The sequence below is a fragment of the Dendrobates tinctorius genome, unplaced genomic scaffold (genome assembly GCF_039654945.1).
Source record: "Dendrobates tinctorius isolate UK_male_01 unplaced genomic scaffold, ASM3965494v1 ptg000111l, whole genome shotgun sequence".
Taxonomy (NCBI): domain Eukaryota; kingdom Metazoa; phylum Chordata; class Amphibia; order Anura; family Dendrobatidae; genus Dendrobates; species Dendrobates tinctorius.
Window position 1 is genome coordinate 8,205,349 of NW_027361779.1, and position 22,940 is coordinate 8,228,288.

Consider the following 22,940-nt stretch of genomic DNA (forward strand, 5'->3'; position numbering starts at 1 on the left):
CTAGAACGGCTGGGGGTGCGAGCTCAACACCTCTTTGGGGGTTTTCAAGAAAAAAAAATCGGAAGCGAAATTGGGCAAAATGCATGACCCCGGACCTGCGGGCGTGGGCTGCTCACCCATTCGGGTCCCGACCCAGGCTAAGGTTGCTTAGCGGCCGCCACCTGCCAAATGCACTCACGCTCGGTCTAGAACGGCCGGTGGCGTGAGCCCACCACCTCTTTGGGGGTTTTCGAGAAAAATAAAATCGGAAGCGAAATTGGGCAAAACGCATGACCCCGGACCTGCGGGCGTGGGCTGCTCACCCATTCGGGTCCCGACCCAGGCTCAGGTTGCTTAGCGGCCGCCACCTGCCAAATGCAATCACGCTCGGTCTAGAACTGCCGGTGGCGCGAGCCCACCACCTCTTTGGGGGTTTTCGAGAAAAAAAAAACGGTAGCGAAATTGGGCAAAACGCATGATCCGGGACCTGCGAGCGCGGGCTGTTTTCCCATTCGGGTCCCGACACAGGCTCAGGTTGCTTAGTGGCCGCCACCTGCCAAATGCAATCACGCTCGGTCTAGAATGGCAGGTGGCGCGAGCCCACCACCTCTTTGGGGGTTTTCGAGAAAAAAAAATCGGAAGCGAAATTGGGCAAAACACATTACCCCGGACCTGCGAGCACGGGCTGCTCTCTCATTCGGGTCCTGACCCAGGCTCAGGTTGCTTAGCAGCCGCCACCTGCCAAATGCAATCACGCTAGGTCTAGAACGGCCGGTGGCGCGCCCCCACCACCTCTTTGGGGGTTTTCGAGAAAAAAAAAATCGGAAGCGAAATTGGGCAAAACGCATGACCACGGACCTGCGAGCGCCGGCTGCTCTCACATTCGGGTCCCGACCCAGGCTCAGGTTGCTTAGCGGCCGCCACCTGCCAAATGCAATCACGCTCGGTCTAGAACGGCCGGTGGCGCGAGCCCACCACCTCTTTGGGGGTTTTCGAGAAAAATAAAATCGGAAGCGAAATTGGGCAAAACGCATGACCCCGGACCTGCGAGCGTGGGCTGCTCACCCATTCGGGTCCCGACGCAGGCTCAGGTTGCTTAGCGGCCGCCACCTGCCAAATGCAATCACGCTCGGTCTAGAACGGCCGGTGGCGCGAGCCCACCACCTATTTGGGGGTTTTCGAAAAAAAAATAATCGGAAGCGAAATTGGGCAAAACGCATGATCCCGGACCTGCGAGCGCTGGCTGTTCTCCCATTCGGGTCCCGACCCAGGCTCAGGTTGCTTAGCGGCCGCCACCTGCCAAATGCAATCACGCTCGGTCTAGAACAGCCGGTGGCGCGAGCCCACCACCTCTTTGGGGGTTTTCGAGAAAATAAAATCGGAAGCGAAATTGGGCAAAACGCATGACCCTGGACCTGCGAGCGCGGGCTGCTCTCCCATTCGGGTCCCGACCCAGGCTCAGGTTGCTTAGCGGCCGCCACCTGCCAAATGCAATCACGCTGAGTCTAGAATGGCCGGTGGCGCGAACCCACCACCTCTTTGGGGGTTTACGAGAGAAAAAACATCGGAAGCGAAATTGGGCAAAATGCATGACCCCCGAACCTACAAGCGCGGGCTGTTCTCCCATTCGGGTCCCGACCAAGGCTAAGGTTGCTTAGCAGCCGACACCTGCCAAATGCAATCACGCTCGGTCTAGAACGGCCAGTGGCGCGAGCCCACCACCTCTTTGGGGGTTTTCGAGAGAAAGAAAATCGGAAGCGAAATTGGGCAAAATGCATGACCCCGGACCAGCGAGCGTGGGCTGCACTCCCATTCGGGTCCCGACCCGCGCTCAGGTTGCTTAACGGCCGCCACCTGCCAAATGCAATCACGCTCGGTCTAGAATGGCCGGTCGCGCGAGCCCACCACATCTTTGGGGGTTTTCGAGAAAAAAAAAATTGGAATCGAAATAGGGCAAAATGCATGATGTCGGACGTGCGAGCGCGGGCTGCTCTCCCATTTGGGTCCCGACCCAGGCTCAGGTTGCTTAGCGGCCGCCACCTGCCAAATGCAATCACGCTCAGTCTAGAACGGCCGGTGGCGCGAGCCCACCACCTCTTTGGGGGTTTCGAGAGAAAAAAAATCGGAAGCGAAATTGGGCAAAACGCATGACCCCGGACCTGCGAGTGCTGGCTGCTCTCCCATTTGGGTCCCGACCCTGGCTCAGGTTGCTTAGCGGCCGCCACCTGCCAAATGCAATCACGCTCGGTCTAGAACGGCTGGTGACGCGAGCCCACCACCTCTTTGGGGGTTTTCGAGAAAAAAAAAATCGGAAGCCAAATTGGGCAAAATGCATAACCCAGGACCTGCGAGCGCGGGCTGCTCTCCCATTTGGGTCCCGACCCAGGCTCAGGTTGCTTGGCGCCCACCACCTGCCAAATGCAATCACGCTCGGTCTAGAACGGCCGGTGGCACGAGCCCACCACCTCTTTGGGGGTTTTCGAGAAAAAAAAATCGGAAGCGAAATAGGGCAAAACGCATGGCCCTGGACCTGCGAGCGTGGGCTGCTCTCCCATTCGAGTCCCGACCCAGGCTCAGGTTGCTTGGCGGATGCCACCTGCCAAATGCAATCACGCTTGGTCTAGAATGGCCGGTCGCGCGAGCCCACCACCTCTTTGGGGGTTTTCGAGAAAAAAAAAATCGGAAGCGAAATTGGGCAAAACGCATGATCCCGGACCTGCGAGCGCGGGATGCTCTCCCATTCGGGTCCCGACCCAGGCTCAGGTTGCTTAGCGGCCGCCACCTGCCAAATGCAATCACGCTCGGTCTAGAACAGCTGGTGGCGCGAGCCCACCACCTCTTTGGGGGTTTTCGAGAGAAAAAAAATCGGAAGCGAAATTGGGCAAAACGCATGACCCCGGACCTGCGAGCACGGGCTGCTCTCCAATTTGGGTCCTGACCCAGGCTCAGGTTGCTTGGAGGCTGCCACCTGCCAAATGCAATCACGCTCGGTCTAGAAAGGCCGGTGGCGCGAGCCCACCACCTCTTTGGGGGTTTTCGAGAGAATAAAAATCGGAAGCGAAATTGGGCAAAATGCATGACCCCAGACGTGCGAGCGCGGGCTGCTCTCCCATTCGAGTCCCGACCCAGGATAAGGTTGCTTAGCGGCCGCCACCTGCCAAATGCAATCACGCTCGGTCTAGAACGGCCGGTCGCGCGAGCCCACCACCTCTTTGGGGGTTTTCGAGAAAAAAAAAATCGGAAGCGAAATTGGGCAAAATGCATGATGTCGGACGTGCGAGCGCGGGCTGCTCTCCCATTCGGGTCCCGACCCAGGCTCAGGTTGTTTAGCGGCCGCCACCTGCAAAATGCAATCATGCTCGGTCTAGAACGGTCGGTGGCGCGAGCCCACTACCTCTTTGGGGGTTTCGAGAGAAAAAAAATCGGAAGTGAAATTGGGCAAAACGCATGACCTCGGACCTGCGGGCGCGGGCTGCTCTCCCATTCGGGTCCCGACCCAGGCTCAGGTTGCTTAGCGGCCGCCACCTGCCAAATGCAATCACGCTCGGTCTAGAACGGCAGGTGGCGCGAGCCCACCACCTCTTTGGGGGTTTTCGAGAAAAAAAAAAATCGGAAGCGAAATTGGGCAAAACGCATGACCTCGGACCTGCGAGCGCGGGTTGCTCTACCATTCGGGTCCTGACCCAGGCCAAGGTTGCTTGGCGCCCGCCAGCTGACAAATGCAATCACGCTCGGTCTAGAACGGCCGGTGGTGCGAGCCCACCACCTGTATGGAGGTTTTTGAGAAAAAAAAAATCGGAAGCGAAATTGGGCAAAACGCATGACTCCGGACCTGCGAGCGCGGGCTGCTCTCCCATTCGGGTCGCGACCCAGGCTAAGGTTGCTTGGCGCCCGCCACCTGCCAAGTGCAATCACGCTCGGTCTAGAACGGCCGGTGGCGCGAGCCCATCACCTCTTTCGGGGGTTTTCGAGAAAAAAAAAATCGGAAGCGAAATTGGGCAAAACGCATGACCCCGGACCTGCGAGCGCGGGCTGCTCTCCAATTCGGGTCCTGACCCAGGCTCAGGTTGCTTGGCAGCCGCCACCTGCCAAATGCAATCACGCACGGTCTAGAACGGCCGGTGGTGCGAGGACACCACCTCTTTGGGGTTTTTCGAGAAAAAAAAAATCGGAAGCGAAATTCGGCAAAACGCATGACCCCGGACCTGCGAGCACGGGCTGCTCTCCAATTTGGGTCCTGACCCAGGCTCAGGTTGCTTGGAGGCTGCCACCTGCCAAATGCAATCACGCTCGGTCTAGAACGGCCGGTGGCGCGAGCCCACCACCTCTTTGGGGGTTTTCGAGAAAAAAAAAATCGGAAGCCAAATTGGGCAAAATGCATGATCCAGGACCTGCGAGCGCGGGCTGCTCTCCCATTGGGGTCCCGACCAGGCTCAGGTTGCTTGGCGCCCGCCACCTGCCAAATGCAATCACGCTCGGTCCAGAATGGCCGGTGGTGCGAGCCCACCACCTCTTTGGGGGTTTACGAGAGAAAAAAAATCGGATGCGAAATTGGGCAAAACGCATGACCCCCGAACCTGCAAGCGCGGGCTGTTCTCCCATTCGGGTCCCGACCCAGGATAAGGTTGCTTAGCGGCCGACACCTGCCAAATGCAATCATGCTCGGTCTAGAACGGCCAGTGGCGCGATCCCACCACCTCTTTGGGGGTTTTCGAGAGAAAGAAAATCGGAAGCGAAATTGGGCAAAACGCTTGACCCCGGACCTGCGAGCGCGGGCTGCACTCCCATTCGGGTCCCGACCCACGCTCAGGTTGCTTAATGGCCGCCAACTGCCAAATGCAATCACGCTCGGTCTAGAACTGCCGGTCGCGCGAGCCCACCACCTCTTTGGGGGTTTTCGAGAAAAAAAAAATTGGAATAGAAATTGGGCAAAATGCATGATGTCGGACGTGCGAGCGCGGGCTGCTCTCCCATTCGGGTCCCGACCCAGGCTCAGGTTGCTTAGCAGCCGCCACCAGCCAAATGCAATCACGCTCAGTCTAGAACGGCCGGTGGCGCGAGGCCACCACCTCTTTGGGGGTTTCGAGAAAAAAAGAATCGGAAGCGAAATTGGGCAAAACGCATGACCCCGGACCTGCGAGCGCGGGCTGCTCTCCCATTCGGGTCCTGACCCAGGCTAAGGTTGCTTGGCGCCCGCCAGCTGCCAAATGCAATCGCGCTCGGTCTAGAACGGCCGGTGGCGCGAGCCCACCACCTCTTTGGGGGTTTTCGAGAAAAAAAGAATCGGAAGCGAAATTGGGCAAAACGCATGACCCCGGACCTGCGAGCGCGGGCTGCTCTCCAATTCGGGTCCTGACCCAGGCTCAGGTTGCTTGGCGGCTGCCACCTGCCAAATGCAATCACGCTCGGTCTAGAACGGCCGGTGGCGCGAGCCCACCACCTCTTTGGGGGTTTTCGAGAAAAAAAAAATCGTAAGCGAAATTGGGCAAAATGCATGACCCAGGACCTGCGAGAGCGGGCTGCTCTCCCATTCGGGTCCCGACCCTGGCTAAGGTTGCTTGGTGCCCGCCACCTGCCAAATGCAATCACGCTCGGTCTAGAACGGCCAGTGGCGCGAGCCCACCACCTCTTTGGGGGTTTTCGAGAAAAAAAGAATCGGAAGCGAAATTGGGCAAAACGCATGACCCCGGACCTGCGAGCGCGGGCTGCTCTCCAATTCGGGTCCTGACCCAGGCTCAGGTTGCTTGGCGACTGCCACCTGCCAAATGCAATCACGCTCGGTCTAGAACGGCTGGTGGCGCGAGCCCACCACCTCTTTGGGGGTTTTCGAGAAAAAAAAAATCGTAAGCGAAATTGGGCAAAATGCATGACCCAGGACCTGCGAGCGTGGGCTGCTCTCCCATTCGGGTCCCGACCCTGGCTCAGGTTGCTTGGCGCCCGCCACCTGCCAAATGCAATCACGCTCGGTCTAGAACGGCCGGTGGCGCGAGCCCACCACCTCTTTTGGGGTTTTTGAGAAAAAAAAAATCTGAAGCGAAATTGGGCAAAACGCATGACCCCGGACCTGTGAGCGTGGGCTGCTCTCCCATTCGGGTCCCGACCCAGGTTCAGGTTTTTTAGTGGCCGCCACCTGCCAAATGCAATCACAATTGGTCTAGAACGGCCGGTGGCATGAGCCCACCACCTCTTTGGGAGTTTTCGAGAAAAAAAAAATCGGAAGCGAAATTGGGCAAAACGCATGACTCCGGACCTGCGAGCGCGGGCTTCTCTCCCATTCGGGTCCCGACCCAGGCTCAGGTTGTTTAGCGGCCGCCACCTGCCAAATGCACTCACTCTCGGTCTAGAACTGCCGGTGGTGCAAGCACACCACCTCTTTGGGGGTTTTCGAGAGAAAAAAATCGGAAGCGAAATTGGGCAAAACGCATGGCCCTGGACCTGCGAGCACGGGATGCTCTCCCATTCGAGTCCCGACCCAGGATAAGGTTGCTTAGCGGCCGCCACCTGCGAAATGCAATCACGCTCGGTCTAGAATGGCCAGTGGCGCGAGCCCGTCACCTCTATGGGGGTTTTCGAGAGAAAAAAAATCGGAAGCGAAATTGGGCAAAACGCATGACCCCGGACCTGCGAGCGCGGGCTGCTCTCCCATTCAGGTCCTGACCCAGGCTCAGGTTGCTTGGCGGCCGCCACCTGCCAAATGCAATCATGCTCGGTCTAGAACGGCCGGTGGCGCGAGCCCACCACCTCTTTGGGGGTTTTCGAGAAAGAAAAAATCGGAAGCGAAATTGGGCAAAACGCATGACCCCGGACCTGCGAGCGCGGGCTGCTCTCCAATTCGGGTCCTGACCCAGGCTCAGGTTGCTTGGCGGCCGCCATCTGCCAAATGCAATCACGCTCGGTCTAGAATGGCCGGTGGAGCGAGCCCACCACCTCTTTTGGGTGTTTTCGAGAAAAAATAAAATCGGTAGCGAAATTGGGCAAAACGCATGACCCCGGACCTGCGAGCATGGGCTGCTCTCCCATTTGGGTCCCGACCAAGGCTCATTTTGCTTAGCGGCCGCCACCTGCCAAATGCAATCACGCTCGGTCTAGAATGGCCGGTGGCGCGAGCCAACCACCTCTTTGGGGGTTTTCGAGAAAAAAAAAATCGGAAGCGAAATTGGGCAAAACGCATGACCCCGGACCTGCGAGCGCGGGCTGCTCTCCCATTCGGGTCTTGACCCAGGCTACTTAGCGGCCGCCACCTACCAAATGCAATCACGCTCGGTCTAGAATGGCCGGTGGCGCGAGTCCACCACCTCTTTGGGGGTTTTCGAGAAAAAAAAAACGGAAGCGAAATTGGGCAAAACGCATGACCCCGGCCCTGCGAGCGCGGGCTGCTCTTCCATTAGGGTCCCGACCCAGGCTGCTTAGCGGCCGCCACCTGCCAAATACAATCACGCTTGGTCTAGAACGGCCGGTGGTGCGAGCCCACCACCTCTTTGGGGGTTTTCGAGGAAAAAAAAAATCGGAAGCGAAATTGAGCAAAACGCATGACCCCGGACCTGCGAGCGCGGGCTGCTCTCCCATTTGGGTCCCGACCCAGGCTCAAGTTGCTTAGCGGCCGCCAACTGCCAAATGCAATCACTCTCGGTCTAGAACGGCAGGTGGCGCGAGCCCACCACCTCTTTGGGGGTTTTCGAGAAAAAAAAAAATCGTAAGCGAAATTGGGCAAAACGCATGACCCCGGACCTGCGAGCGCGGGCTGCTTTCCAATTCGGGTCCTGACCCAGGCTCAGGTTGCTTGGCGGCCACCACCTGCCAAATGCAATCACGCTCGGTCTAGAACGGCCGGTGGCGCGAGCCCACCACCTCTTTGGGGGTTTCGAGAGAAAAAAAATCGGAAGCGAAATTGGGCAAAACGCATGATGTCGGACGTGCGAGCGCGGGCTGCTTTCCCATTCGGGTCCCGACCCAGGCTAAGGTTACTTAGCGGCCACCACCTGCCAAATGCAATCATGCTCGGTCTAGAACGGCCGGTGGCGTGAGCCCACCACCTCTTTGGGGGTTTCGAGAGAAAAAAAATCGGAAGCGAAATTGGGCAAAACGCATGGCCCTGGACCTGCGAGCGCGGGCTGCTCTCCCATTCGAGTCCCGACCCAGGCTCAGGTTGCTTGGCGGCTGCCACCTGCCAAATGCAATCACGCTTGGTCTAGAACGGACGATTGCGCGAGTCCAACACCTCTTTGGGGGTTTTCGAGAAAAATAAAATCGGAAGCGAAATTGGGCAAAACGCATGATCCCAGACCTGCGAGCGCGGGCTGCTCTCCCATTCGGGTCCCGACCCAGGCTCAGGTTGCTTAGCGGCCGCCACCTGCCAAATGCAATCACGCTCGGTCTAGAACGGCCGGTGGCGTGAGCCCACCACTTCTTTGGGGGTTTTCGAGATAAAAAAAATCGGAAGCGAAATTGGGCAAAACGCATGAACCAGGTCTGCGAGCGCAGGCTGCTCTCCCATTCGAGTCCCAACCCAGGCTCAGGTTGCTTAGCGGCCGCCACCTGCCAAATGCAATCACGCTCGGTCTAGAATGGCCGGTGGCGCGAGCCCACCACCTCTTTGGGGGTTTTCGAGAAAAATAAAATCGGAAGCGAAATTGGGCAAAACGCATGACCCTGGACCTGCGAGCGTAGGCTGCTCACCCATTCGGGTCCCGACCCAGGCTCAGGTTGCTTAGCGGCCGCCACCTGCCAAATGCAATCACGCTCGGTCTAGAACGGCCGGTCGCGCGAGCCCACCACCTCTTTGGGGGTTTTCGAGAAAAAAAAAATCGGAAGCGAAATTGGGCAAAACGCATGATGTCGGACGTGCGAGCGCGGGCTGCTCTCCCATTCGGGTCCCGACCCAGGCTCAGGTTGCTTAGCGGCCGCCACCTGCCAAATGCAATCACGCTCGGTCTAGAACGGCCGGTGGCGCGAGCCCACCACCTCTTTGGGGGTTTTCGAGAAAAAAAAAATCGGAAGTGAAATTGGGCAAAACGCATGACCTCGGACCTGCGAGCGCGGGCTGCTCTACCATTCAGGTCCTGACCCAGGCTAAGGTTGCTTGGCGCCCGCCAGCTGCCAAATGCAATCACGCTCGGTCTAGAACGGCCGGTGGCGCGAGCCCACCACCTCTTTGGGGGTTTTCGAGAAAAAAAGAATCGGAAGCGAAATTGGGCAAAACGCATGACCCCGGACCTGCGAGCTCGGGCTGCTCTCCCATTCGGGTCCCGACCCAGGATCAGGTTGCTTAGCGGCCGACACCTGCCAAATGCAATTACGCTCGGTCTAGAACGGCCGGAGGCGCGAGCTCACCACCTCTTTGGGGGTTTTCGAGAAAAAAAAAATCGGAAGCGAAATTGGGCAAAACGCATGACCCCGAACCAGCGAGCGCGGTTTGCTCTCCCATTCGGGTCCCGACCCGGGCGCAGGTTGCTTAGCGGCTGAAACCTGCCAAATGCAATCAAACTCGGTCTAGAAATGCCGGTGGTGCGAGCCCACCACCTCTTTGGGGGTTTTCGAGAGAAAAAAAATCGGACGCGAAATTGGGCAAAATGCATGACCCCAGACCTGCGAGCGCGGGCTGCTCTCCCATTCGAGTCCCGACCCAGGTTCAGGTTGCTTAGCAGCTGCCACCTGCCAAATGCAATCACGCTCGGTCTAGAATGGCCGGTGGTGCGAGCCCACCACCTCTTTGGGGGTTTTAGAGAGAAAAAAAATCGGAAGCGAAATTGGGCAAAACGCATGACCCCCGAACCTGCAAGCGCGGGCTGTTCTCCCATTCGGGTCCCAACCCAGGATAAGGTTGCTTAGCGTCCGCCACCTGCCACATGCAATCATACTCGGTCTAGAACTGCCGGTGGGGAGAACCCATCACCTCTTTGAGGGTTTTCGAGAGAAAAAAAATCGGAAGCGAAATTGGGCAAAACGCATGACCCCGGACCTGCGAGCGCGGACTGCACTCCCATTCGGGTCCCGACCCATGCTCAGATTGCTTAGCGGCCGCCACCTGCCAAATGCAATTACGCTCGGTTTAGAACGGCCGGTCGCGCGAACCCACCACCTCTTTGGGGGTTTTCGAGAAAAAAAAAATCGGAAGCGAAATTGGGCAAAACGCATGATGTTGGACATGCGAGCGCGGGCTGCTCTCTCATTCGGGTCCCGACCCAGGCTCAGGTTGCTTAGGGGCCGCCACCTGCCAAATGCAATCACGCTCGGTCTAGAACGGCCGGTGGCACAAGCCCACCACCTCTTTGGGTGTTTTCGAGAAAAAAAAATTCGGAAGCGAAATTGGGCAAAACGCATGACCCCGGACCTGCGAGTGCGGGCTGCTCTCCCATTCGGGTCCCGACACAGGCTCAGGTTGTTTAGCGGCCGCCACCTGCCAAATGCAATCACGCTCGGTCTAGAACGGCCGGTGGCGCAAGCACATCACCTCTTTGGGGGTTTTCGAGAGAAAAAAAACTCGGAAGCGAAATTAGGCAAAACGCATGGCCCTGGCCCTGCGAGCGCGGGCTGCTCTCCCATTCAAATCCAGACCCAGGCTCAGGTTGCTTGGTGGTTGCCACCTGCCAAATGCAATCACGCTTGGTCTAGAACTGCCGGTCGCGCGAGCCCACCACCTCTTTGGGGGTTTTCGAAAAAAATTAAATCGGTAGCGAAATTGGGCAAAACGCATGATCCCGGACCTGCGAGCGCGGGCTGCTCTCCCATTCAGGTCCCGACCCAGGCTCAGGTTGCTTAGCGGCCGCCACCTGCCAAATGCAATCACGCTCGGTCTAGAACGGCCGGTGGCGCGAGCCCACCACCTCTTTGGGTGTTTTCTAGAAAAAAAAATTCGGAAGCGAAATTGGGCAAAACGCATGACCCCGGACCTGCGAGCGCGGGCTGCTCTCCCATTCGGGTCCCGACACAGGCTCAGGTTGTTTAGCGGCCGCCACCTGCCAAATGCAATCACGCTCGGTCTAGAACGGCCGGTGGCGCAAGCACATCACCTCTTTGGGGGTTTTCGAGAGAAAAAAAACTCGGAAGCGAAATTAGGCAAAACGCATGGCCCTGGCCCTGCGAGCGCGGGCTGCTCTCCCATTCGAGTCCCGACCCAGGCTCCGGTTGCTTGGTGGTTGCCACCTGCCAAATGCAATCACGCTTGGTCTAGAATGGCCGGTCGCGTGAGCCCACCACCTCTTTGGGGGTTTTCGAAAAAAATTAAATCGGTAGCGAAATTGGGCAAAACGCATGATCCCGGACCTGCGAGCGCGGGCTGCTCTCCCATTCGGTTCCCGACCCAGGCTCAGGTTGCTTAGCGGCCGCCACCTGCCAAATGCAATCACGCTCGGTCTAGAACAGCCGGTGGCGTGAGCCCACCACCTCTTTGGGGGTTTTCGAGAAAAAAAAAATCGGAAGCGAAATTGGGAAAAACGCATGACCCCGGACCTGCGAGCGCGGGCTGCTCTCCCATTCGGGTCCCGACCCAGGCTCAGGTTGCTTAACGGCCGCCACCTGCCAAATGCAATCACGCTCGGTCTAGAATGGCCGGTGGCGCGAGCCCACCACCTCTTTGGGGGTTTTTGAGAGAAAAAAATCGGAAGCGAAATTGGGCAAAACGCATGACCCCGGACCTGCAAGCGCAGGCTGTTCTCCCATTCGGGTCCCGACCCAGGCTAAGGTTGCTTAGCGGCCGCAACCTGCCAAATGCAATCACGCTTGGTCTAGAACGGCCGGTGGCGCGAGCCCACCACCTCTTTGGGGGTTTTCGAGAGAAAAAAAATCGGAAGCGAAATTGGGCAAGACGCATGACCCCCGAACCTACAAGCGCGGGCTGTTCTCCCATTCGGGTCCCGACCCAGGCTAAGGTTGCTTAGCGGCCGACACCTGCCAAATGCAATCACGCTCGTTCTAGAACGGCCAGTGGCGCGAGCCCACCACCTCTTTGGGGGTTTTCGAGAGAAAGAAAATCGGAAGCGAAATTGGGCAAAATGCATGACCCCGGACCTGCGAGCGCGGGCTGCACTCCCATTCGGGTCCCGACCCGCGCTCAGGTTGCTTAACGGCCGCCACCTGCCAAATGCAATCACGCTCGGTCTAGAATGGCCGGTCGCGCGAGCCCACCACCTCTTTGGGGGTTTTCGAGAAAAAAAAAATTGGAATAGAAATTGGGCAAAATGCATGATGTCGGACGTGCGAGCGCGGGCTGCTCTCCCATTTGGGTCCCGACCCAGGCTCAGGTTGCTTAGCGGCCGCCACCTGCCAAATGCAATCACGCTCAGTCTAGAACGGCCGGTGGCGCGAGCCCACCACCTCTTTGGGGGTTTCGAGAGAAAAAAAATCGGAAGCGAAATTGGGCAAAACGCATGACCCCGGACCTGCGAGTGCTGGCTGCTCTCCCATTTGGGTCCCGACCCTGGCTCAGGTTGCTTAGCGGCCGCCACCTGCCAAATGCAATCACGCTTGGTCTAGAACGGCCGGTGGCGCGATCACACCACCTCTTTGGGGGTTTTCGAGAAAAAAAAAATCGGAAGCGAAATTGGGCAAAACGCATGACCCCAGACCTGCGAGCGCGGGCTGCTCTCCCATTCGGGTCCTGACCCAGGCTAAGGTTGCTTGGCGCCCGCCAGCTGCCAAATGCAATCGAGCTCGGTCTAGAACGGCCGGTGGCGTGAGCCCACCACCTCTTTGGGGGTTTTCGAGAAAAAACAGAATAGGAAGCGAAATTGGGCAAAAGGCATGACCCCGGACCTGCGAGCGCTGGCTGCTCTCCAATTCGGGTCCTGACCCAGGCTCAGGTTGCTTGGCGGCTGCCACCTGCCAAATGCAATCACGCTCGGTCTAGAACGGCAGGTGGCGCGAGCCCACCACCACTTTGGGGGTTTTCGAGAAAAAAAAAATCGTAAGCGAATTTGGGCAAAATGCATGACCCAGGACCTGCGGGCGCGGGCTGCTCTCCCATTCGGGTCCCGACCCTGGCTCAGGTTGCTTGGTGCCCGCCACCTGCCAAATGCAATCACGCTCGGTCTAGAACAGCCGATGGCGCGAGCCCACCACCTCTTTTGGGGTTTTTGAGAAAAAAAATCTGAAGCGAAATTGGGCAAAATGCATGATGTCGGACGTGCGAGCGTGGGTTGCTCTCCCATTCGGGTCCCAACCCAGGCTCGGGTTGCTTAGCGGCCGCCACCTGCCAAATGCAATCACGCTCGGTCTAGAAGGGCCGGTGGCATGAGCCCACCACCTCTTTGGGGGTTTCGAGAGAAAAAAAATCGGAAGCGAAATTGGGCAAAACGCATGACCCCGGACCTGCGAGCGCGGGCTGCGCTCCCATTTGGGTCCCGACCCTGGCTCAGGTTGCTTAGCGGCCGCCACCTGCCAAATGCAATCACGCTCGGTCTAGAACGGCCGGTGGCGCGATGCCACCACCTCTTTGGGGGTTTTCAAGAAAAAAAAAATCGGAAGCGAAATTGGGCAAAACGCATGACCCCAGACCTGCGAGCGCGGGCTGCTCTCCAATTCGGGTCGTGACCCAGGCTCAGGTTGCTTGGCGGCTGCCACCTGCCAAATGCAATCACGCTCGGTCTAGAACGGCCGGTGGCGCGAGCCCACCACCTCTTTGGGGGTTTTCGAGAAAAAAAAAATCGTAAGCGAAATTGGGCAAAATGCATGACCCAGGACCTGCGAGCGCGGGGTGCTCTCCCATTCGGGTCCCGACCCTGGCTCAGGTTGCTTTGCGCCCGCCACCTGCCAAATGCAATCACGCTCGGTCTAGAACGGCTGGTGGCGCGAGCCCACCACCTCTTTGGGGGTTTTCGAGAAAAAAAAAATCGGAAGCGAAATTGGGCAAAACGCATGACTCCGGACCTGTGAGCGCGGGCTGCTCTCCCATTCGGTTCCCGACCCAGGCTCTGGTTGTTTAGTGGCCGCCACCTGCCAAATGCACTCACTCTCGGTCTAGAACTGCCGGTGGTGCAAGCACACCACCTCTTTGGGGGTTTTCGAGAGAAAAAAATCGGAAGCGAAATTGGGCAAAACGCATGGCCCTGGACCTGCGAGCACGGGATGCTCTCCCATTCGAGTCCCGACCCAGGATAAGGTTGCTTAGCGGCCGCCACCTGCGAAATGCAATCACGCTCGGTCTAGAATGGCCAGTGGCGCGAGCTCACCACCTCTTTGGGGGTTTTCGAGAAAAAAAAAATTGGAAGCGAAATTGAGCAAAATGCATGATGTCGGATGTGTGAGCGCGGGCTGCTCTCCCATTCGGGTCCTGATCCAGGCTCAGTTTGCTTAGCGGCCGCCACCTGCCAAATGCAATCACGCTCGGTCTAGAACGGCCGGTGGCGCGAGCCCGCCACCTCTATGGGGGTTTTCGAGAGAAAAAAAATCGGAAGCGAAATTGGGCAAAACGCATGACCCCGGACCTGCGAGCGCGGGCTGCTCTCCCATTCGGGTCCTGACCCAGGCTCAGGTTGCTTGGCGGCCGCCACCTGCCAAATGCAATCACGCTCGGTCTAGAACGGCCAGTGGCGCGAGCCCACCACCTCTTTGGGGGTTTTCGAGAAAAAAAAAATCGGAAGCGAAATTGGGCAAAACGCATGACCCCGGACCTGCGAGCGCGGGCTGCTCTCCAATTCGTGTCCTGACCCAGGCTCAGGTTGCTTGGCGGCCGCCATCTGCCAAATGCAATCACGCTCGGTCTAGAATGGCCGGTGGAGCGAGCCCACCACCTCTTTTGGGTGTTTTCGAGAAAAAATAAAATCGGTAGCGAAATTGGGCAAAACGCATGACCCCGAACCTGCGAGCATGGGCTGCTCTCCCATTTGGGTCCCGACCAAGGCTCATTTTGCTTAGCGACCGCCACCTGCCAAATGCAATCACGCTCGGTCTAGAATGGCCGGTGGCGCGAGCCCACCACCTCTTTGGGGGTTTTCGAGAAAAAAAAAATCTTAAGCGAAATTGGGCAAAATGCATGACCCCGGACCTGCGAGCGCGAGCTGCTCTCCCATTCGGATCCCGATACAGGCTCAAGTTGCTTAGCGGCCGCCACCTGCCAAATGCAATCACGCTCGGTCTAGAACGGCCGGTGGCGCGAGCACACCACCTCTTTGGGGGTTTTCGATAAAAAAACGGAAGCGAAATTGGGCAAAACGCATGACCCCGGACCTGCGAGCGCGGGATGCTCTCCCATTCAGGTCCCGACCCAGGCTCAGGTTGCTTAGTGGCCGTCACCTGCCAAATGCAATCACGCTCGGTCTAGAACGTCCGGTGGCGCGAGCCCACCACCTCTTTGGGGGTTTTCGAGAAAAAAAAATCGGAAGCGAAATTGGTCAAAACGCATGACCCCAGACCTGCGAGCGCGGGCTGCTCTCCCATTCGGGTCCCGACCCAGGCTCAGGTTGCTTGGCGGCCGCCACCTGCCAAATGCAATCACGCTCGGTCTAGAACGGCCGGTGGCGCGAGCCCACCACCTCTTTGGGGGTTTTCGAGAAAAAAAAAATCGGAAGCGAATTTGGGCAAAATACATGATGTCGGACGTGCAAGCGCGGGCTGCTCTCCCATTCGGGTCCCGACTCAGGCTCAGATTGCTTAGTGGCCGCCACCTGCCAAATGCAATCACGCTCGGTCTAGAATGGCCGGTGGCGCGAGCCCACCACCTCTTTGGGGGTTTTCGAGAAAAAAAAAATCGGAAGCGAAATTGGGCAAAATGCATGACCCTGGACCTGCGAGCGCGGGCTGCTTTTCCATTCGGGTCCCGACCCCGGCTCAGGTTGCTTAGCGGCCGCCACCTGCCAAATACAATCACGCTCGGTCTAGAATGGCCGGTGCCGTGAGCCCACCACCTCTTTGGGGGTTTTCGAGAAAAAAAAAATCGGAAGCGAAATTGCATGACCCCGGACCAGCGAGCGCGGGCTGCTCTCCCATTCGGGTCCCGACCCAGGCTCAGGTTGTTTAGCGGCCGCAGCCTGCCAAATGCAATCACGCTCGGTCTAAAATGGCCGGTGGCGTTAGCCCACCACCTCTTTGGGGGTTTTCGAGAAAAAAAAAATCGGAAGCGAAATTGGGCAAAATGCATGACCCCGGACCAGCGAGCGCAGGCTGCTCTCCCATTCGGGTCCCGACCCAGGCTCAGGTTGCTTAGCGGCCGCAGCCTGCCAAATGCAATCATGCTCGGTCTAGATCGGCCGGTGGCGCGAGCCACGCACCTCTTTGGGGGTTTTCAAGAAAAAAAAAATCGGAAGCGAAATTGGGCAAAACGCATGACCCCGGACCTGCGAGCGCGGGGTGCTCTCCCATTCGGGTCCCGACCCAGGCTGCTTAGCGGCCGCCACCTGCCAAACGCAATCACGCTCGGTCTAGAACGGCCAGTGGCGCGAGCCCACCACCTCTTTTGGGGGTTTTCGAGAAAAAAAAAATCTGAAGCGAAATTGGGCAAAACGCATGACCCCGGACCTGCGAGCGCGGGCTGCTCTCCCATTCGGGTCCCGACCCAGGCTCAGGTTTCTTGGCGGCCGCCACCTGCCAAATGCAATCACGCTCGGTCTAGAACGGCCGTTGGCGTGAGCCCACCACCTCTTTGGGGGTTTTCGAGAAAAAAAAAATCGGAAGCGAAATTGGGCAAATCGCATGATGTCGGACGTGCGAGCGCGGGCTGCTATGCCATTCGGGTCCCGACCCAGGCTCAGGTTGCTTAGTGGCCGCCACCTGCCAAATGCAATCACGCTCGGTCTAGAACGGCTGGTGGCGAGAGCCCACCACCTCTTTGGGGGTTTCGAGAGAAAAAAAATCGGAAGCGAAATTGGGCAAAACGCATGGCCCTGGACCTGCGAGCGTGGGCTGCTCTCCCATTCGAGTCCCGACGCAGGCTCAGGTTGCTTGGCATCTGCCACCTGCCAAATCCAATCACGCTTGGTCTGGAATGGCCGGTCACACAAGCCCACCACCTCTTTGGGGGTTTTCAAGAAAAATAAAATCCGAAGCGAAATTGGGCAAAACGCATGATCCCGGACCTGCGAGCGCGGGCTGCTCTCCCATTCGGGTCCCGACCCAGGCTCAGGTTGCTTAGCGGCCGCCACAAGCCAAATGCAATCACGCTCGGTCTAGAACAGCCGGTGGTGCGAGCCCACAACCTCTTTGGAGGTTTTCGAGAAAAAAAATCGGATGCGAAATTGGGCAAAACGCATGACCCCGGACCTGCGAGCGCGGGCTGCTCTCCCATTCGGGTCCCGACCCAGGCTCAGGTTGCTTAGTGGCCGCCACCTGCCAAATGCAATCACGCTCGGTCTAGAATGGCCGGTGGCGCGAGCCCACCACCTCTTTGGGGGTTTTCGGGAAAAAAAAAATCGGAAGCGAAATTGGGCAAAACGCATGACCCTGGACCTGCGAGCGCGGGATGCTTTTCCATTCGGGTCCCGACCCCGGCTCAGGTTGCTTAGCGGCCGCCACCTGCCAAATGCAATCACGCTCGGTCTAGAATGGCCGGTGGTGCGAGCCCACCACCTCTTTGGGGGTTTTCGAGAAAAAAAAAATCGGAAGCGAAATTGGGCAAAACGCATGACCCTAGACCTGCGAGCGCGGGCTGCTCTCCCATTCGGGTCCCTACCCAGGCTCAGGTTGCTTGGCGGCCGCCACCTGGCAAATGCAATCACGCTCGGTCTAGAACGGCCGTTGGTGCAAGCCCACCACCTCTTTGGGGTTTTTAGAGAAAAAAAAATCGGAAGCGAAATTGGGCAAAACGCATGTCCCCGGACATGCGAGCGCAGGCTGCTCTCCCATTCGGGTCCCGACCCAGGCTGGTTAGCGGCCGCCACCTGCCAAATGCAATCACGCTCGGTCTAGAACGGCCGGTGGCGCGAGCCCACCACCTCTTTGGGGGTTTTCGAGAAAAAAAAAACGGAAGCGAAATTGGGCAAAACGCATGACCCCGGACCTGCGAGTGCGGGCTGCTCCCCCATTCAGGTCCTGACCCAGGCTGGTTAGCGGCCGCCACCTGCCAAATGCAATCACGCTCAGTCTAGAACGGCCGGTGGCGTGAGCCCACCACGTCTTTGGGGGTTTTCGAGAAAAAAAAAATCGGAAGCGAAATTGGGCAAAACGCATGACCCCGGACCTGCGAACGCGGGCTGCTCTCCCATTCGTGTTCTGACCCCGGCTCAGGTTGCTTAGCGGCCGCCACCTGCCAAATGCAATCACGCTCGGTCTAGAATGGCCGGTGGCGCGAGCCCACCACCTCTTTGGGGGTTTTCGAGAAAAAAAAAATCGGAAGCGAAATTGGGAAAAACGCATGACCCCGGACCTGCGAGCGCGGGCTGCTCTCCAATTAGGGTCCCGACCTAGGCTCAGGTTGCTTAGCGGCCACCACCTGCCAAATGCAATCACGCTCGGTCTCAAACGGCCGGTGGCGCGAGCCCACTACCTCTTTGGGGGTTTTCGAGAAAAAAAAAAATCGGAAGCGAAATTGGGCAAAACGCATGACCCCGGACCTGCGAGCACGGGCTGCTCTCCAATTTGGGTCCTGACCCAGGCTCAGCTTGCTTTGAGGCTGCCACCTGCCAAATGCAATCACGCTCGGTCTAGAACGGCCGGTGGCGCGAGCCCACCACCTCTTTGGGGGTTTTCGAGAAAAAAAAAATCGGAAGCCAAATTGGGCAAAGTGCATGACCCAGGACCTGCGAGCACGGGCTGCTCTCCCATTCGGGTCCCGACCCAGGCTCAGGTTGCTTGGCGCCCGCCACCTGCCAAATGCAATCACGCTCGGTCTAGAACGGCCGGTGGCACGATCCCACCACCTCTTTGGGGGTTTTCGAGAAAAAAAAATCGGAAGCGAAATTGGGCAAAATGCATGGCCCTGGACCTGCGAGCGTGGGCTGCTCTCCCATTCGAGTACCGACCCAGGCTTAGGTTGCTTGGCGGATGCCATCTGCCAAATGCAATCACGCTTGGTCTAGAACGGCCGGTCGCTCGAGCCCACCACCTCTTTGGGGGTTTTCGAGAAAAAAAAAATCGGAAGCGAAATTGGGCAAAACGCATGATCCCGGACCTGCGAGCGCGGGCTGCTCTCCCATTCGCGTCCCGACCCAGGCTCAGGTTGCTTAGCGGCCGCCACCTGCCAAATGCAATCACGCTCGGTCTAGAACAGCTGGTGGCGCGAGCCCACCACCTCTTTGGGGGTTTTCGAGAGAAAAAAAATCAGAAGCGAAATTGGGCAAAACGCATGACACAGGACTTGCAAGCGCAGGCTGTTCTCCCATTCGGGTCCCGACCCAGGCTAAGGTTGCTTAACGGCCGCCACCTGCCAAATGCAATCACGCGCGATCTAGAACGGCCGGTCGCGCGAGCCCACCACCTCTTTGGGGGTTTTCGAGAAAAAAAAAATCTGAAGCGAAATTGGGCAAAACGCATGATGTCGGACGTGCGAGCGCGGGCTGCTCTCCCATTCGGGTCCCGACCCAGGCTCAGGTTACTTAGCGGCCACCACCTGCCAAATGCAATCACGCTCGGTCTAGAACGGCCGGTGGCGCGAGCCCACCACCTCTTTGGGGGTTTCGAGAGAAAAAAAATCGGAAGCGAAATTGGGCAAGACGCATGGCCCTGGACCTGCTAGCGCAGGCTGCTCTCCCATTCGAGTCCCGACCCAGGCTCAGGTTGCTTGGCGGCTGCCACCTGCCAAATGCAATCACGCTTGGTCTAGAACGGCCGATCGCGCGAGCCCACCACCTCTTTGGGGGTTTTCGAGAAAAATAAAATCGGAAGCGAAATAGGGCAAAACGCATGGCCCTGGACCTGCGAGCGTGGGCTGCTCTCCCATTCGGGTCCCGACCCAGGCTCAGGTTGCTTAGCGGCCGCCACCTGCCAAATGCAATCACGCTCGGTCTAGAACGGCCGGTGGCGCGAGCCCACCACTTCTTTGGGGGTTTTCGAGATAAAAAAATCGGAAGCGAAATTGGGCAAAACGCATGACCCCGGATCTGCGAGCGCAGGCTGCTCTCCCATTCGAGTCACGACCCAGCCTCAGGTTGCTTAGCGGCCGCCACCTGCCAAATGCAATCACGCTCGGTCTAGAATGGCCGGTGGCGCGAGCCCACCAACTCTTTGGGGGTTTTCGAGAAAAATAAAATCGGAAGCGAAATTGGGCAAAACGCATGACCCCGGACCTGCGAGCGTGGGCTGCTCACCCATTCGGGTCCCGACCCAGGCTCAGGTTGCTTAGCGGCCGCCACCTGCCAAATGCAATCACGCTCGGTCTAGAACGGCCGGTCGCGCGAGCCCACCACCTCTTTGGGGGTTTTCGAGAAAAAAAAAATCGGAAGCGAAATTGGGCAAAACGCATGATGTCGGACGTGCGAGCGCGGGCTGCTCTCCTATTCGGGTCCCGACCCAGGCTCAGGTTTCTTAGCGGCCGCCACCTGCCAAATGCAATTACGCTCGGTCTAGAACGGCCGGTGGCGCGAGCCCACCACCTCTTTGGGGGTTTCGAGAGAAAAAAAATCGGAAGCGAAATTGGGCAAAACGCATGACCTCGGACCTGCGAGCGCGGGCTGCTCTCCCATTCGGGTCCCGACCCAGGCTCAGGTTTCTTAGCGGACGCCACCTGCCAAATGCAATCACGCTCGGTCTAGAACGGCCGGTGGCGCGAGCCCACCACCTCTTTGGGGGTTTCGAGAGAAAAAAAATTGGAAGCGAAATTGGGAAAAACGCATGACCTCGGACCTGCGAGCGCGGGCTGCTCTCCCATTCGGGTCCCGACCCAGGCTCAGATTGCCTAGCGGCCGCCACCTGCCATATGCAATCACGCTCGGTCTAGAACGGCCGGTGGCGCGAGCCCACCACCTCTTTGGGGGTTTTCGAGAAAAAAAAAAATCGGAAGCGAAATTGGGCAAAACGCATGACCTCGGACCTGCGAGCGCGGGCTGCTCTACCATTCGGGTCCTGACCCAGGCTAAGGTTGCTTGGCGCCCGCCAGCTGCCAAATGCAATCACGCTCGGTCTAGAACGGCCGGTGGCGCGAGCCCACCATCTCTTTGGGGGTTTTCGAGAAAAAAAGAATCGGAAGCGAAATTGGGCAAAACGCATGACGCCGGACCTGCGAGCGCGGGCTGCTCTCCCATTCGGGTCGCGACCCAGGCTCAAGTTGCTTAGCGGCCGCCACCTGCCAAATGCAATCACGCTCGGTCTAGAACGGCCGGTGGCGCGAGCACACCACCTCTTTGGGGGTTTTCGAGAGAATAAAAATCGGAAGCGAAATTGGGCAAAATGCATGACCCCAGACGTGCGTGCGCAGGCTGCTCTCCCATTTGAGTCCCGACCCAGGTTCAGGTTGCTTAGCGGCCGCCACCTGCCAAATGCAATCACGCTCGGTCTAGAATGGCCGGTGGTGCGAGCCCACCACCTCTTTGGGGGTTTTCGAGAGAAAAAAAATCGGAAGCGAAATTGGGCAAAACGCATGACCTCGGACATGCGAGCGCGGGCTGCTCTACCATTTGGGTCGTGACCCAGGCCAAGGTTGCTTGGCGCCCGCCAGCTGACAAATGCAATCACGCTCGGTCTAGAACGGCCGGTGGTGCGAGCCCACCACCTGTATGGAGGTTTTTTGAGAAAAAAAAAATCGGAAGCGAAATTGGGCAAAACGCATGACCCCGGACCTGCGAGCGCGGGCTGCTCTCCCATTCGGGTCGCGACCCAGGCTAAGGCTGCTTGGCACCCGCCACCTGCCAATTGCAATCACGCTCGGTCTAGAACGGCCGGTGGCGCAAGCCCATAACCTCTTTCGGGGGTTTTCGAGAAAAAAAAAATTGTAAGCGAAATTGGGCAAAACGCATGACCCCGGACCTGCGAGCGCGGGCTGCTCTCCAATTCGGGTCCTGACACAGGCTCAGGTTGCTTGGCAGCCGCCACCTGCCAAATGCAATCACGCTCGGTCTAGAATGGCCGGTGGCGCGAGCCCACCACCTCTTTGGGGGTTTTCGAGAAAAAAAAAATCGGAAGCGAAATTGGGAAAAACGCATGACCCCGGACCTGCGAGCGCGGGCTGCTCTCCCATTGGGGTCCCGACCTAGGCTCAGGTTGCTTAGCGGCCACCACCTGCCAAATGCAATCACGCTCGGTCTCAAACGGCCGGTGGCGCGAGCCCACTACCTCTTTGGGGGTTTTCGAGAAAAAAAAAAATCGGAAGCGAAATTGGGCAAAACGCATGACCTCGGACCTGCGAGCGCGGGCTGCTCTACCATTCGGGTCCTGACCCAGGCCAAGGTTGCTTGGCGCCCGCCAGCTGACAAATGCAATCACGCTCGGTCTAGAACGGCCGGTGGTGCGAGCCCACCACCTGTATGGGGGTTTTTGAGAAAAAAAAAATCGGAAGCGAAATTGGGCAAAACGCATGACCCCGGACCTGCGAGCGCTGGCTGCTCTCCCATTCGGGTCCCGACCCAGGTTCAGGTTGCTTGGCGGCTGCCACCTGCCAAATGCAATCACGCACGGTCTAGAACGGCCGGTGGCGCGAGGCCACCACCTCTTTGGGGGTTTTCGAGAAAAAAAAAAATCGGAAGCGAAATTGGGCAAAACGCATGACCTCGGACCTGCGAGCGCGGGCTGCTCTACCATTCGGGTCCTGACCCAGGCCAAGGTTGCTTGGCGCCCGCCACCTGCCAAATGCAATCACGCTCGGTCTAGAACGGCCGGTGGCTCGAGCCCACCACCTCTTTGGGGGTTTTCAAGAAAAAAAAAATCGGAAGCGAAATTGGGCAAAACGCATGACCCCGGACCTGCGAGCGCTGGCTGCTCTCCCATTCGGGTCCCGACCCAGGTTCAGGTTGCTTGGCGGCTGCCACCTGCCAAATGCAATCACGCACGGTCTAGAACGGCCGGTGGCGCGAGGCCACCACCTCTTTGGGGTTTTTCGAGAAAAAAAAAATCGGAAGCGAAATTGGGCAAAACGCATGACCCCGGACCTGCGAGCACGGGCTGCT